Here is a 15556-nt window from a genome sequence, read left to right as displayed (position 1 = left end):
GAAATAACTAGGGAAAACATGTTCAAGATGTGTTCACTAGATAGAAATGGAATAAATTTAGTTAGAAATAAGAGTACAAATTTCTAAAAAAATAGCTTCATGATAGTCTGCATTTAGGTATAGTTAAGTTCCACTTTGATTACTCATTCTGCTTGGTTCTGTTTACATAGTTTAAAAATGTGTCTAAATAAAGGAATCATAATAATTATTCTAGAACCATCTACCCCTTTGTCTCCAGCAGCAGAGAATGGCATGCTTTAGCATTTTAAGTTGTTTAATTTCTAGCTAATGAGAAAAAATTTTTTTTGGTCTTTTTAGGGCCCCACTTGAGGCATGTGGAAGTTCCTAGGCTAGGAGTTGAATCAGGGCTGTAGCCACTGTCATATACCGCAGCCACAGCAACACAGGATCCGAGCTGAGTCTGTGACGTACACCACAGCTCACGGCAATGCTGGATCCTTAACCCACTAAGCGAGGCCAGGAACCAAACCTAAGTCCTCATGGATACTAGTCTGGTTCATTACCACTGAGCCACAATAGGAACTCCAATTTTAAAACTAAGGTAGATTTTATAGTACATTTTTTAGTTCATATTACACTGTATATAATTATGGAACATATTTTTCAATAACTTCTCAAGAATATGAAAACCCTGGGTTAAAGAAAAATCAGATAAAGACATTGCCCTCTTATGGAGAGACTTCATTAAGAAATAATCTTAGGAGTTCTCTTGTGGTGCAGCAGGTTAACGACCCAGTGTTGGTTGCTCATGTGGTGAGGGTTCAGTCCCTGGCCTGGGCACTTCCACATGCCACAGGCATGGCCAAAAAAAGGAACAATCTTAAGAATTTATGATCCATTAAAGACTTAGTATTTACAGTGCACTGTCAATTTGATTTACTGTTTAGAAAGACCATGGCACTAAGTAATGTGATGGAGGATTAGGAGCCAGTAGCAATTAAGACTGTAGGAAATACACTTGTTCTTCAGAGCCTATCATTTTAGGTCAGTGATTGAAACATCAGCAAAACACAGTGATTGATATGCTGTATTTTATACAGAGCTGATACCATAAGCTATTAGTGTGGTATGTGTTTCACAGTAGTCTTGCATTAACTTGTCAACAACCTCTTCTTTGGTATCTATAATGATAGGTAGCTGAGATGTGTGAAACCACACTAGTGGCTTCAGCCTTACATGGTTCTTGAGTTGGATTAGGTTTTTTTTTTTTTTTTTTTTTTTCTATTTTAGGGCTGCCCTTGAGGCATGTGGAGGTTCCCAGGCTAGAGATCGAATCAGAGCTGTGGCCACTGGCCTATACCACAGACACAGCAGCTCGGGATCTGAGCCACGTCTTCGACCTACACCACAGCTCGTGGCAATGCCAGATCCTTAACACACTGAGCAAGGTCAGGGATCAAACCCGCAACCTCATGGATCCTAGTCAGGTTCGTTAACTGCTGAGCCACGAAGGGAACCCTAGGTTTTTTGGTTTTTTTAATGACTTTTATTAAATTTATAGTTGTACAATAATCATTACAACCCAATTTTTTAGCATTTCCATCCCAAATCCCCAGCACATCCCCCTACCCTCCAACCTGTCTCATTTGGAAACCATAAGTTTTTCAAAGTCTGTGAGTCAGTATCTCTTCTGCAAAGAAGTTCATTGTGTCCTTTTTTTAGATTCCACATCAAGTGATAGCATTTGATGTTGGTGTCTCGTTGTCTGACTGGCTTCACTTAGCATGATAATTTCTAGGTCCATCCATGTTGCTGCAAATGCTGTTATTTCTTTCCTTTTAATGGTTGAGTATTCAGTTGGATTAGGTTGAGTAGGAAGCAAGCAAAGAGGTAAGTTATTTAATTTGCTAGCTATTCTGACAGAAACAAGAACTATATTCCTTTCTCTTTCCTCCCTCTCTCTATAGCTTTTCCCCTAATCATTGTCATGGAGTCATCCACGGTTTTTTTTTTTAATATGGAAAGATACGTGCTTTTATCTGTATGGATTCAGTACAGATGCATTCACTGTCAACATTTCTTCTCTCTCTCTTCCTTTTCATTTAAACCTAAAACTTTGGCTTCAGTCCACGTAGCTTTCTTTTGTATTTGGGATATAAAACATTTTCCTCTTCCCTCCAAGTCCATTTTTGAAAATAAAAATGCATCTCTTGTGTACAGCAGGAAAAATAAATTATATTGGAAACTGATGGTATGGTTTTAGTTTCAGGTCTTCTTATAAGTAGACGATTATTAGGAGGGTAACTATGGGCAAATTGTTTAACTACTCTTGAGTGTTTGGCTTTTCCTATTTGTTGAATTGAGGAGTTTAGATCAAGTAACTTCTAAGACTTGTATCACTGCTGAGATTTTATGACTCTAAGCATTTTAGTGAGTTAGTTCTCTGCTAAGCATTATACACAATACAGAAATAGTGTTATACATTATCTTTGCTCTTCAGGCCTTTACTCATCATGGGAAGGTAGAACCAATATCACTAAGTTGCACTGTATATATACATAGTATACGTAATGCATGTAATATATATAATATATGTATCCATGTGTTATATATGTGTATGTGTGTGTGTGTGTGTGTGTGTGTGTGTGTATAAGATACATCTCTATTCCCCCCTTGTTTTGTCTTCTGTGAGCTTTAGGAAGAGCTGTCCCCCCCTGTATTTTGAAACATTCCACTAGACTCTCTTGGTTTTCCTCCTACTTCTCTAACTGCTCCTTCCCACTCTCTTTGTCGAGACTTTTTTTCCTCACTCAATATTTCTCTTGCCTTTCCTGAGCCCTCGTCTATCTTTGTTTGCATACCTTCTCCATGTATGATCTTACGGATACTCATACCTCTAAATGCTATCTATATCCTGCTGACTTTCACATCTATGTATTTAACCTCAATTTTTCCTTTGAGCTTTTGGCTTCTATTTATTTATTTATTTATCTATTTATATCTTCTAGGGCCGCTCCTGCGGCATATGGAGGTTCCCAGGCTAGGGGTCTAATAGGAGCTGTTGCTGCCGGCCTACCCCACAGCCACAGCAACGAGGGATCTGAGCCGTGTCTGCAACCTACACCACAGTGCACGGCAACACCAGATCCTTAACCTACTGAGGGAGGCCAGGGATCCAACCCACAAGCTCATGGTTCCTAGTCGGATTCGGTCATCACTGAGCCATGACGGGAGCTCCTTGGGTTCTATTTTAAATTACCTACTTGATCTTTCCATTAGGATAGTTCATAGTAGCTCTAATTTTAACACATCATCTCCTGAACTCTTGGTTTCTTTACTCTCTCCACCCCCAGTTCTGCTAGTAGAGAGCACGTCCACTTGTCCTCTGATTGTTCAAACCAGAAATCTTAGATCCATTCTTGATTTCTTCTCTTCTTTCCATACTTTCAGAGTCAAACTATCAGCATATCCTGGTAATTTCCCCCCAAAGTTTATTGAGGCTTCTTAACTTCTCTTCATCACCACTCTACCATCTTGATCAAGAAAATCACCCTTTCTCATCCGGACATACGTAGAATGCTGGTTTCTCACTTGCATTCTGGTCATCTACAATCCTTTTTCCTAACAGCAGCTGGAATAATCTTAACATGTAAGTCAGATTATGTAAGACATCACACCAGATATACCCATTAAGACAATACACTCTAGAAGTTCCCTTTTGGCTCAGAGCGTTGGGGATCCCATGTTATCACTGCAATAGCTTAGGTTGCTGCTGTGGTGGGGGGTTTGATTCCTGGCCTGGAAATGTCCATATGCTGTGGGCACAGGCCCCACCAAAAAAAGAAAAATCAACAACCCAAAACTCCCTAAAACAGTCTACCATGGTCTATGACGCCAGAACATTGACCACTTCTACACCCTCATCTCGTGGCTCTTTCTCCTGGCCCTTTCCCTGCATTTACACTTTCACTAGTCTTCTTTTAGTACTGGGAATAACCCAAGTTCTTCCCTGCCTCAAAGTCTTTTGCATTTTAAATTCCTTCTTCCTCTAAGACTTACTCCTCATCTTTCACATCACACTTTGTCACTTCTTTAAGAAGCCTTCCTATGTGATAAGAGAAGCATCCTACCTAACATAATGCCATTCCCTATTAGTCCCTATGCCTATTAGTAGCATTTATAACTTTTTAAAATTGCATTCATTACAACTTTTTTTTTTTTTTTTTTGTAGACAGTCTTCCTGAGGCTGACGCTTAGCTGCCTTCCTAATATCTCTTCTTCTTTCTTATTAAGAAGCCCTCGATAGGCGTCAGAGTACCATTGTTTTCCAGGTAAATAAAACTACTCACTTCCCTAAGCTCTCATGCCACTAGGTGTGGCACTGTGACACAGGTCCGGTCAACAAGTCAGAAACTGGTGGTTTCTAGGATGGTTTCCGGAAACTTAAACCCCTGTGTAATGCCTTCCTCGTTGTTACTTTTCCCTCTTGGAGTCAATAGTATGAGAACAGCAACCACGTCTATCTTATAACCCCAGCATCTTGCTTAAATGCCTGACACACAGTAAGCTCCTAGTTAATATGTGTTATTGAAGTCTAGAATTTGAAGCACAAAAACAACTACAAAAAAAGCCAAAGCACACACTGGGGAAGAATATTTTAAGCATATGTCAGAAATAATGTTAATACCTTTAAAATATGAAGCTTTGTATAAAGCAGTAAGAAGACCATTATGATTGCAGCAAACAAAGGTGCAAAACATACAAAAACACCATTCTCTTGCAATAGTAAGATTAATAAATGAAAAAAAAGCATATTATTAGTATCAAAGTAATACAGATTAAAAATAATAAATTGTCATATTTTAACAAAATACTTGAAAGAATCCAATGTTGTAGAATGCAAAATGAGACCAACATTTTTAATTTCTGTAGTTTGTATTATAAACTGGCTTGACTTTTTTGAAAAGAATTTTAGTATTGCACATCAAAAACTCTAAAAGTTATTCCCCGTGATTCAGTAAGTCTTTTCCTGAGAAGAAATTTTGGAAAGAAACCAGTATTATCCACAGGAAGATGCTGATTGCACTGTTATTTATGATATGGGAAGGAAAGTAGTTTAAGTGTTCGCCTATGGGGGAATGGTTGCTCTTCCCTTTCTGTATTTTTCTATGATTCTATATTATTATATTCTCTATTATTATGTACCCATTACATATAGTTATGAAGCCCTTGTAGAAATATAAATATGGTTAATCCAGGTGCTAGCACAACTGAAATGAAGAAGTAGGAATCAGAGTCTTCTCTTTGGTAGATGAGGCCTTGTTTATGGGTACCATAGCTGGACAATTGAGAGGCTTTCTCAATTGTCCGGGTCCAGTAAGCCACCAAATATGGGAGACTTGCTATCTGTTAAAGCCAGAGCATGATTGTGGAAGGTTGCTTTGCAGTCTGAGGAGGTCTGTTTTTTATGCTTGGTTGCAACGTGGTCAATATCTTACCAGTAGCCTTGTTGACAGCAAAACATGGAACTGGTCATGGTTGGGTCAGCAGTGGTGGATGACACTCTAGGTTTAATGGAAGGAGGTAGAATCATGCTGATGGTACCTGCCCGTGCACAATATTCTTGTGGTGCTCAACTGGCTGAAGATCTTTCCTCATTAACTCCAGCCCAGGCCCTTGCCACTCACAGACTCCAGGCAGTCTAATAAACCTGATATCCTAGGGTTGACAGTGCATCATTTCAATAAAAAATATCTTCCAAATAACTAAACACAGGTGAATTTCAGATTATAAGCTTTTCTCTGTCCTAAGAGTTTTAGGATCAATTTGAAAGTAGCTGTTTCCTAATTAGGCATTTGAACAAGTATTTTGGCAGGGGTTTAGGTGGGCATTGAAAGAAGGCAATTTGGATAATTCAGAATTCAGTCCTGATTTTAAGCCATCCTAACTCAGAATCACTTACATAGCAACCGAAAACATTTCCTACAGTGTTGATTGGCTTTCATGTAAACATACCTATGAAGTTGGAAAATATAGGAAAGGATAAAAGAAAGGAAAGTGGCAAAGTGGAAGGGCTGAATTGCTGATTCTGTGATGTATGAATGAAACAAATAATTATCTAAATGACTCTGTAGGATTCAATTCAGAAAGTAATCAGCTCAACTCTATTTCTTTCCTCTGAATAGTCCTTTCCTGATTTGTGTGCGATCTGGTTCAGCAGAGACTGAGGTTATTTTATTTTATTTTGTCACTTGAGCTCCTGTTTTTGTTTACACAAGTCAAATTAAATGGCCTTGGTGGAACTGATGAATTTTGTCCCTGTAAAAATTTAATAAAAATTGCTGCCATTTATTGAATATCTATTAGGTACCAATTTTTTTTTCTTCTTCTTTCTTTTGGCCAAGCCTGCAGTGGGCAGAAGTTCCTGAGATCAGATGTGTGCCACAGCAATGACAATGCCGAATCCTTAACCACTATGCCACCAGGGAACTCTAGGGACCCATTTTGTGTTGTGGATTATCTCAGTTAATCCTTACAATAGTTCTGGATGCCAGATATTATAATTACATATTATTATTGGGCATTTCGTAGGTTAAGAGTCAGAGGCTTACTAGAGTTAAGCTTTGACTTGTGGCATGTATGCTGACCTATCCACAGCATACATACATCCGTGCTGTTTGTATCATGCGTGCAGTTTAATTTTTTTTTTCTCCTTTTGAGACTTTGCCTGTGTGGATGTGATTTCAGCTTTTTATTAAAGACAAGGGTGAAGAAGAGTTATTACACCTGTATGGCATTTGCAGATCTTAGTATCTCTGATGCAGGAAAGAAATGTAATAATGCCACTCAGTATTCCACCTACCTCTGTTAAAGGAAGATTAGAAGATTGGAAAATTTGACATGACTTTGATGTGTTAAATGCTAAATAGGTTGAAAATTCTTTGGAAGAAGACCACGGGTATAACTATTTTTGCAGGTGTTTTAAAGCAAAAATCTGTTCCTCAGTGATTCCACATTTTGGGGAAGGAGGTAACTAGGAAATTTTTTTTTTTCCCAAGGAAGGAACATAAAAATTCCACAAATATAGAAGTAATTATTTTGATTAAGTGGTTTATGTTACTTATTAGGATGGCAAAATCAATTTGTACTTGATAGAATCATTTGTCAAGAAGCTTGGAAATATGGCACACTGGTGATTGCAGCAAAAGCAATTATGTTTGGTTTCTTGATTAAGAAAGAAAATGAGTATTACCCATTAGTTAACAAAATTACGAAGAGTCTCAATTCAAATACACACTCACTTTCTTGATAAGTACGAGGTGATTAAACATTCGTAAAATCCTGTTGTAGTTTCAGTGTGTAGTCCAGATTTTTTCAATGTCAAGGGAAGATAATTTGAATCTTTGTTGGTAGCACATTCAATAAAATGCAGAGGAAAACAAAAAGGGTTTTCAAGAAGGAAAATGTTGATCTACCAGAACACACGCAACTACTGGAGAGAAGCAATCCACGTAGAAACCTTTGACGTAGTCTTGGAATATAGCTTTGTATTTGACCATAATCCAAATTGCAAATCTGTGTTTAACCAGATGACAGCTAAGGTTAAGATCTAAATCATCCAACAGCTTGATCCAGACCTTTGTGAGGCCTTTGCTAGCCTTTGAGGTTCCTTTACCATCTGAGATGACACAGAGGAGCATTAAATATCTTGCAACTGGGTTGGGAAATCTGCTCCCAAATAAGGCACATTTCTTTTAAAATCATGGATTAATATCCCTTAAGCATCATGGAGTTCTGTCTTTTTTTTTTTTTCTTTCCCTTTTTAGGGCTGCACCTGTGGCATATGGAGGTTCCCAGATTAGGGGTCGAATCGGAGCTACAGCTGCCAGCCTACGCCACAGCCACAGAAATGCAGGATCCGAGCCCCATCTGCGACCTACACCACAGCTCACAGCAACGCTAGATCCTTAACCCACTGAGCGAGGCCAGGGATCAAACCCATAACCTCATGGTTGCTAGTTGGATTCGTTTCCTCTGTGCCACAATGGGAACTCCGATGGAGTTCTTTTAGGAACTTTTCTCTGTGGGCTGTAGCTCTCTTTCATTACTGTTTTTTTTTTTTTAATACCATCACTTAGGGCAATTAGGAAATTCACCAAATTTATTTGAAGCAAGCAATTAATCCTTTGAGATACAGCAATTAATATGCAAATTATACCACATTAAGAGTCTCAAGGGGAATGAATTAAATGGAAAATATACAGACCTTTAGAAATTGAAAAAGATTCTCTTTTACCATCACAGATTTTCAAAATCCATGTGATTTTTCTTCTGTGGTTCATTTTATTATCTCCTTCCCTAGAAGCACCGAAACAAATGACCATGCCTGTCTTAAATGCATTACATCAGGAGACTAATAGGAGGATATTAAGCATGATAGTCATGTTGACAAAAGACCTGATGAGGCAAATAACAATATACATAAATAAATATGAATTCAGAACTGAGTAATTACATCAAAAAGTAAATAATTGTTATTGCCATTTCCTTCTCTGAAATGCTCACAGGGAAATAAAGGACTAAGAGGTCATTCGGAGACCATTGTCCATCAGGCATCGTCTTTACTGGTGCATGCAAATTCTGGGGTACAGTTAGGTTTTAAATGGTTTTTCCTGATGACCAAAAAATGTTAGGGAAACAAACATGAGTATTATCTATAAAACACCTTTGAAGTTGTATCCAAGACTGCTGGGTGCTTTCTATGTACAATGTACTGTTCTCAGTGCCTCATGCGTCGTTGAGACCTCAACAGCAACTCTGTAAAATAGGAATTGTCATTACTGTCTTGCAGAAGAGGAATCCGGGGGCACAGTGACTGACCTGAGGCTGCCCAGAGAGTAGGGTCAGGGTCTGAGCCCAAAGAGCTCACTCTAGAGGCCACCTTTTCATCACTGTGCCATCTCTGAGAAAGGGGCCAGATAATGTCATTGGTGTTTTTTTGAGGTGAAGTATTAGGTTATTAGAAAATTACAGAGATGAATATTGCTGTTTAGGTAACTGTCATCATGTTTACTTCTTGCTGTTATTATTCTAAATACGCAATAAAATGTGTTGTGAGAATTCATGCACAGGGGTCTTGCTTTTCCACTGAGCTTAGCTCATTACTTGACCTTAAACTTTCCTCAGGAAGAGTTTGGAAGAAGCCACATTTGTCTTCCTGGTGTAAATGAAAAATATCGAGGTGGTTATTGTTATGTAGATATTGGTAGTGGGTATTTGCAAGGGATTTATTTATTGAGTTAATTAAATTTTGAGTTGATTATTGAAATTATTTCGGAAGAGAGTTGTTTTCCATAGCTACCCAGTTCTACTAGATTCTCTTTTTTCCTGTGTGCCTACCATTATTACTCAACGTTATTATCACCACCGCCACCACCATCACCATTGTTGTCACAATATATTTGTCTTTTCCCAAAAGATTTGAGACAACTTCTTGGACTATATGGTTCAGGCAGAAGTCAGTTTTGGCCTAAAGTATTAAGTTGATTAACGGGTGATTATTGAGCGTGGATTCCATGCAAAATGCTATATGAGATATGTTGTGATAATAATTTTAAAATACTCTTTCAAGAGTTTGCAGGTTCACTAGGTCAGTAAATTATGTACACAATTACAGTCCAAGGACTTCTGAGAGAAATACTTTTAAAAATAGAGAATCACATGAGAGTGCATAGATCATTTCCAAGTGGGAATTAGGGGTAGGTAGGAGGAAAGTCTGAGAATGCTCATGGAGAAGGGGGCTTTAAATTGAGTTTCGTGAAAATGATAAGTTGTGTGTTTTCACGTAAATCTATTTATGGCACAACTGTGCCGTAAAGATGGAACAGGTTTGTTTTTTGTTTGTTTTTTTTCTTTTTCTGTGAAAGATACTATGCTAGACAGTCAATATAGCACAACTTTAAACGCAGCTCTGCTTAGTCACTGTGTGATGTTGGGTAATTTACTATACCTCAGTTTTCTCCCCTGGGAAATGGAGACGATGGTAATACCTACTTCGTAGGGATCTTCTGATGATAAAGTGAATTATATGGCTAAAGCAATGGCAGTGCTTGGCACGATATCAAATTTAGCTACTAGGATTATTTTTCAGTGTGAGTATTAAGTTCTAATTAGTCATGTACATTTAAGATGTATAGGTATTAAGGCAAGAGTCATTTTGTATGTTTCAGAAGTAAGAGGGAAGACAAAAGACATGGCATGAGCTAGAAACATGACAAAGGCACAGATATGGAGAAACAGTGGTCTTATTTAATGCAACATTTCCATTCTGTTTTGTTTGGAGAAGACAAAATATTTTAAATAGTTACCATGTCTTATTTATCTTAAAGTATATTTACAGGTCAGATAAAGAAAGATAAAATTGTTGAATAGTCATGAACATTAAATGTGGAATTCTTCATTTTGCCTTATTTTTGATAAGACTATGTAAGAACAAATATATCAAGCCCAGTATTGCCTACGTGGAGAGCATAAAATTCTAGAGAGAACACAAGGTAGAACCCACTGACAATGAATTGATCCTTCACGAGAATTAAAAGCAATCATTTCCTTCTGCCCCACATGTTCATGTAACAAGAGGCATGCGATTCTTGGTCTTTCCTGAGAATAAAAACTGATCTCAACACTGTCTGACAATATGAATGATTTCTATAGGAAAAAATTTCCTCTTTAGCAGTTATCCGCCATTCTGATCATTTAGCTCATTCACTATTGTTAACCCAGGTGAAAGTGAAAGTCCTTCATCTCCAGTCTCGTATTCCCAGAGCTTATAGATTTATTTTTATAGGGCTGTTCAGATTTTTATAGTAAAAAGCCACTTGAAAATCTTGTCTAAATGCATTCAGGTGCATGCTAATTGATTTTCCTTCTTTTATTAAAATTTGCACAACAAGAGAACAGCTGGAGACCATTTATTAACTAACTGGAAATCTTGGGCTTGGGAGATACTTGGCAAAGAACAGGAAGGGGAGCCTCGCATCATATAAAAGAAGACAAGTGTTCTTCCTGACAATGAGATATAATATTTATCCATTTGTCCGTTGAGTACTTCCTCTACAAAGCTTCTGGCTCAGGAATAGATTGGGAATTAAATTAAATCTGTCTTCCGTTTGATGCTCCGGAATTGTAAACATAGGGTACCTTTTGGTAGTTGATACTTGATGGCGATACTGCTGTATTATATTTTTCAGAACCCTCTGTTTCAAATGATAGTCACTCAATTCAAAGTATTTTAAGCAAAGAAGGGAATTTCTTGACTCATTTAACTGGGAAATTCAGGGTGGCTCTGATTTCAAGCATGGCAGGAACTCAAGTAATGTCCTTTGTGTTCTGTCTTGCTATATCACTCGTCCTTCCTTTGTGGTCTGGATGTACTTTCTGGTGGTTTTCTCTATGTGGCAGGAAAGCAGGCCCTCACGACCCTAATCTTAAATCATCATGGCTTAAGATTTAAAAGGAAAAGGAAGCACTTCTCCCTAAAATGCGTGTATCAGTTCTGAGAGGAGTCCCTGATTGGGTTTGCTCATGGCAAAGGTCCTGCCATGTATGATAAAAATCTTCTCGAACCTTTATATATATGTGTGTGTATACCCCACACACCATACATATTATTTGATGAACTTGCTAAAGTGTAAAATGCCCACTTTTATATTTGTTATATGGATAATCTAACTCTTAAGGTCAAGAATTAGTAAAATGTGATTCATACCAAGGAAGGAGATAATAATCCATGAAATACATAGAAATCAAGAAACTTAAGGAGATTTTTACTTAAAAAAAAAGATGTACAAAAAATGAGATAATCAAGATGCCTAAATAATCAATTGGGGCACATATAAAACAGCAATGACTTTCTTTTCTATTTGGAATAAACCAAGAGGAAGCCTGGGCATCGCAGTTCCATTACTTAATTTCATCCAAATGGTAATTATAATAACTTACATTGTGAGAGTGCCCATAGTCCCATTAGATTTTCATGTCTGGTAATAGAAAAATAATGGGAAAGAGAAATACCTTAAGATAGTTGCTGAGAGTTTTCCACTCAACATGAGCATTTAAATCTCTGAGAGTGAAATCTGCATAGAACCTTCTACATCTGGGACTGCAGATGTTTCTCCATCCCGAGCGTAGGCATAAACTGGAAATAAGCCCATTTCTCAGAAGGAGACAGTGAAGGATCTGGCTTATCTTAATTGGCAGCTGAATGAGGGGAAAATACAGTCCATTGAAAATCTGTAACCATAATCCAGTCTTCATCCAGATATGTGGTCTAGATTCATCTATTTGTGTAGCGAACAAACAAACAAACATAAAACAGTAATATGCGATTTCAGTGCCAACAGCTCTGGGATTGTAATGCCTCAAGGGATGCCTGATAGAAGCAAATACAGGTTGTCTCAGGAGAACCTTCATTTTAGGCCTAAAAATTCTTGCAAGTCAAGATGAATTTACACGAGTAACACAAATGTTACAAAATACATGAGGACATAAGGTACCTTAGTTGGAACCAGCAGAAGAACAAACAGACCTGCAGACCCTTTAAATATCAACACAAAACTGAAAATAAATATGTTTAATATATTTATAGAAATTAAAGAGGGAGCTGGAAGTGTAATAGAAGAACAAGAGACTTTTAAAATTTTCTTGGTAGGTAGAAAAAAACCCAAAACACAAAGAAATGAAAAATAAAATAATTAATATTTAAATATATAAAAATGAATGAAACAGGAGACTTGACAGAGCTTAACATAAAATTAGTGAAGTGGAAGATAGATCTGAAGAAACAGTTTTCCCAGGATTCAGGAAAATGAAAAAAATTATGGTTGAGGAGTTCCCAAGGTATCCCAGTGGGTTAAGAACCTGATTGCAGCAGCTGGGCTCTGGTCACTGCTGAGGCACAGGCACCAGTCGAACCCTGGCCCTGCACAGTGGGTTAAAGGATCAAAGGATCTGGCATTGCTACAGCTGGATTCAATTTCTGGGAACTTCCATATGCTGTGAGTGCAGCCATAAAAAAATATATATATGGTTAAGACACATAAAAGAGTAAAAAAAAAAATGTATCATAATCTAATTATCTGGTCCAGCAGTTCATAATAGAAAGATTATGGGAAAGAGTTAAGTATTTGAAGGTAACGGTTGAGAATTTTCCAGAATTGGTCAAAAGCACCAATCTTTACATTCAGGAAGCTCATTAAATCCTCAAGCAGAAATGTACAACTAAACACGTTATTGTAAAATTGTAGACTGAGGTGGGAAATAGTGCAAAGTGGGTGGGGGGAGGGAGGTTTTTTGAAAAGCAGAAGAAAGCAAACAAAATCAAGCACGTAATTCAGCTGGTGTCTCACTTTTTAATTGCTAGATATATATGCCGTCAAAATAATTGTCAATTTAGAACCCACTGAAATTTCAAAAATGAAAGCAAAATAAAGATATTTGCAGTTAAACAAAAACTGGCAGTTTGCATCTAGCAGACCCTCCCTAAAGGAGGTACTTTGGGCAAGAAAAATGTTTCCAAAGGTCTAAAATGCAAGAAGGAAGAGAGAGCAAAGAAATGGGTAAACCAGTGGGTAATTCTAAAAGAATTTTGAAAGTATAAAACAATAACAATAACGTTTAATTTTTTTGGATAAAGAAAGGATAGTATAGAACGTAGGAAAAATGTGGAAATAATTCCAGGATTCCTAGAGCCTATATTTCACTAAAATAAATATGTATATTAAATTATGGGAGTAATGCTTTAAGAATGGAAATATAGGGCAGAGCTTCCAAACCAGAGAGGGCATATAAGGAATATAAAAATTGCATTCAATTGAAAAAAATCAGAAAGGAAAGTGAAAAAACACAAATCACATGTAAACACAAAATAATATTATAGCAACGTCTACATATGTCAGTCATCATAATATATATAAATGGACTAGCTCTCCATTTAAGAGATGAAAATTGTCAGGCTCCATAATAAAAATGAAACTTCTGTTTGTAAGGAATACACCTAACTCCTAGGAGATAGGGGAGTTTTAAGACCAATAAAAAAAAAATAAAATAAAATCTACACGGCCAATATTAAGACGATCTCCTTAAAGTGAGAGTAATTAAAACAGTTTGATATAAAAAAAACAGTTTGATAATGGTGCAGGGGTAGTCAAATAGGCATGTCGTCCAGGCACTGCCTTTCAGTGGCACTCATGCCAAACTTGAACTCTGGAGATAGAAACACAAAAGGTGAAAGGGCAATAGTGTTAGTGATGGAAGTGGTTGCAGCCACTTCAAGTTCAAGGGGAGGGAATTTACTGCTTAGAGGCAGCTGCAGTCTTGTCCTTATCAGATCAGTTCTGCTGTGTGATTTTAGATGTTTTCTCTGGAAGATTACCTGGAGCTAGAAATTCTGTGAGCTACCCTATATCCTTAAACAAACGAATGCTCTTCTGCTGTGCTTTTTCACTGAGTCAAGTTTCTATCTCTTGCAACTGAGAACCACGATTGATACAAAATGTGCCTCCTAAGACGAATAAGAAGATCTTAAAGTGCTTGCCTGGGACTGCTCACCGGCATCCTGTCACTTTGATCTTTCCTGCAAAATGGAGGCACGTATCTGAATTCTCCCACTTTGTAATAATTTCACCTTTTCTATTTCCCAGAAAAATGTAAAACATCAGGATTTATGTTCAGAAATATATCAAATTTGGAAATAAACCAAAGCAAGTGATACTTGGTTAATCTAAGGCAAAATTCAGTTTTCAGAAGTTCTTGAAGATGATTTAAAAAGAAATTGCAGCTAATAGAGGGTTACTAAATGAGATGCATTACTTATATATTTTTATTTTACATTATATATAATATGTACATTACATATGTATTATATTGTATTTATATTCTATTATCCTGTATTGTATATAAAGCGATATTCAATTTGTCTGGAGATTTTTTTCCTTTTTTTCCTGAATTTTTTTCTGAAATTGAGTCCTGTTTTTTGGTACCCCGGCCCAGTATTAGTTTTCTTCAGTAATTATTCATGTGACTCTGTTTGAATGCCTACCTCCCTGGGAGACTGCAAGCATCAGAAAAGTAGAGAAAGTGCTTGTTTTGTTCATTGGGTATTCCTGGTGCCTAGCACAGTACTTAGCACATAATAAGCAGCTGATAAAGGTAGTCCAGGTTAAATGAAAAATAATGAGTAAATGGAATACAGTAGAAGCAAAATTTTCACTATCTTTTTTATTAAAATGATAATTTTAGATTGAGTGGTTTTAAATATAATATGATAAAAACACTTTAGTAAAATATAATATCTCTGATGTGATTGATTAGGAGTGAAGAAGAGCAAATTGTGTTTTTATATCTCCAAACCAACAAAATGACTTTCAACTACAGACAGGTTTAAAGTTCTCATTCAAAATTCAGCTATTTCACAAAAAATTAATTAAATTTAATATTGCATTGCAAATAGGCCCTCTCCAAGGATTTTCTTTGAGGAAGTTCATTAAATCTCTTGTATTTGAACGGAAGATTAATCTCCAGAGCTTTCTTTTAAATG

At 36.9% G+C, this 15556-nt stretch overlaps 1 protein-coding gene across 6 annotated transcripts in view; it reads left to right on the top strand.

Annotated features, from left to right (window-relative positions):
• The window catches only part of KCNK2 (potassium two pore domain channel subfamily K member 2), a 458301-nt gene that overhangs the window by 159041 nt on the left and 283704 nt on the right, over window positions 1-15556 (top strand). Inside the window, exon 2 of one of the 6 annotated variants that reach the window (XM_084974439.1) lies at window positions 4193-4292. The exons of the other annotated variants lie outside the window; for them this stretch is intronic. The gene's annotated coding sequence lies outside the window, so the exon portion shown is untranslated. The remainder of the gene's footprint in view (window positions 1-4192; window positions 4293-15556) is intronic. 6 annotated transcript variants of the gene reach the window in all.

This window comes from Sus scrofa, chromosome 9 (genome assembly GCF_054392235.1).
Source record: "Sus scrofa isolate SSC_HxYL_T2T_F1_AM1 chromosome 9, Sscrofa_HxYL_maternal_Yorkshire_Landrace_v2.0, whole genome shotgun sequence".
In the NCBI taxonomy this organism is placed as follows: Eukaryota; Metazoa; Chordata; class Mammalia; order Artiodactyla; family Suidae; genus Sus; species Sus scrofa.
This window is presented reverse-complemented; position numbering and strand designations above follow the sequence as displayed.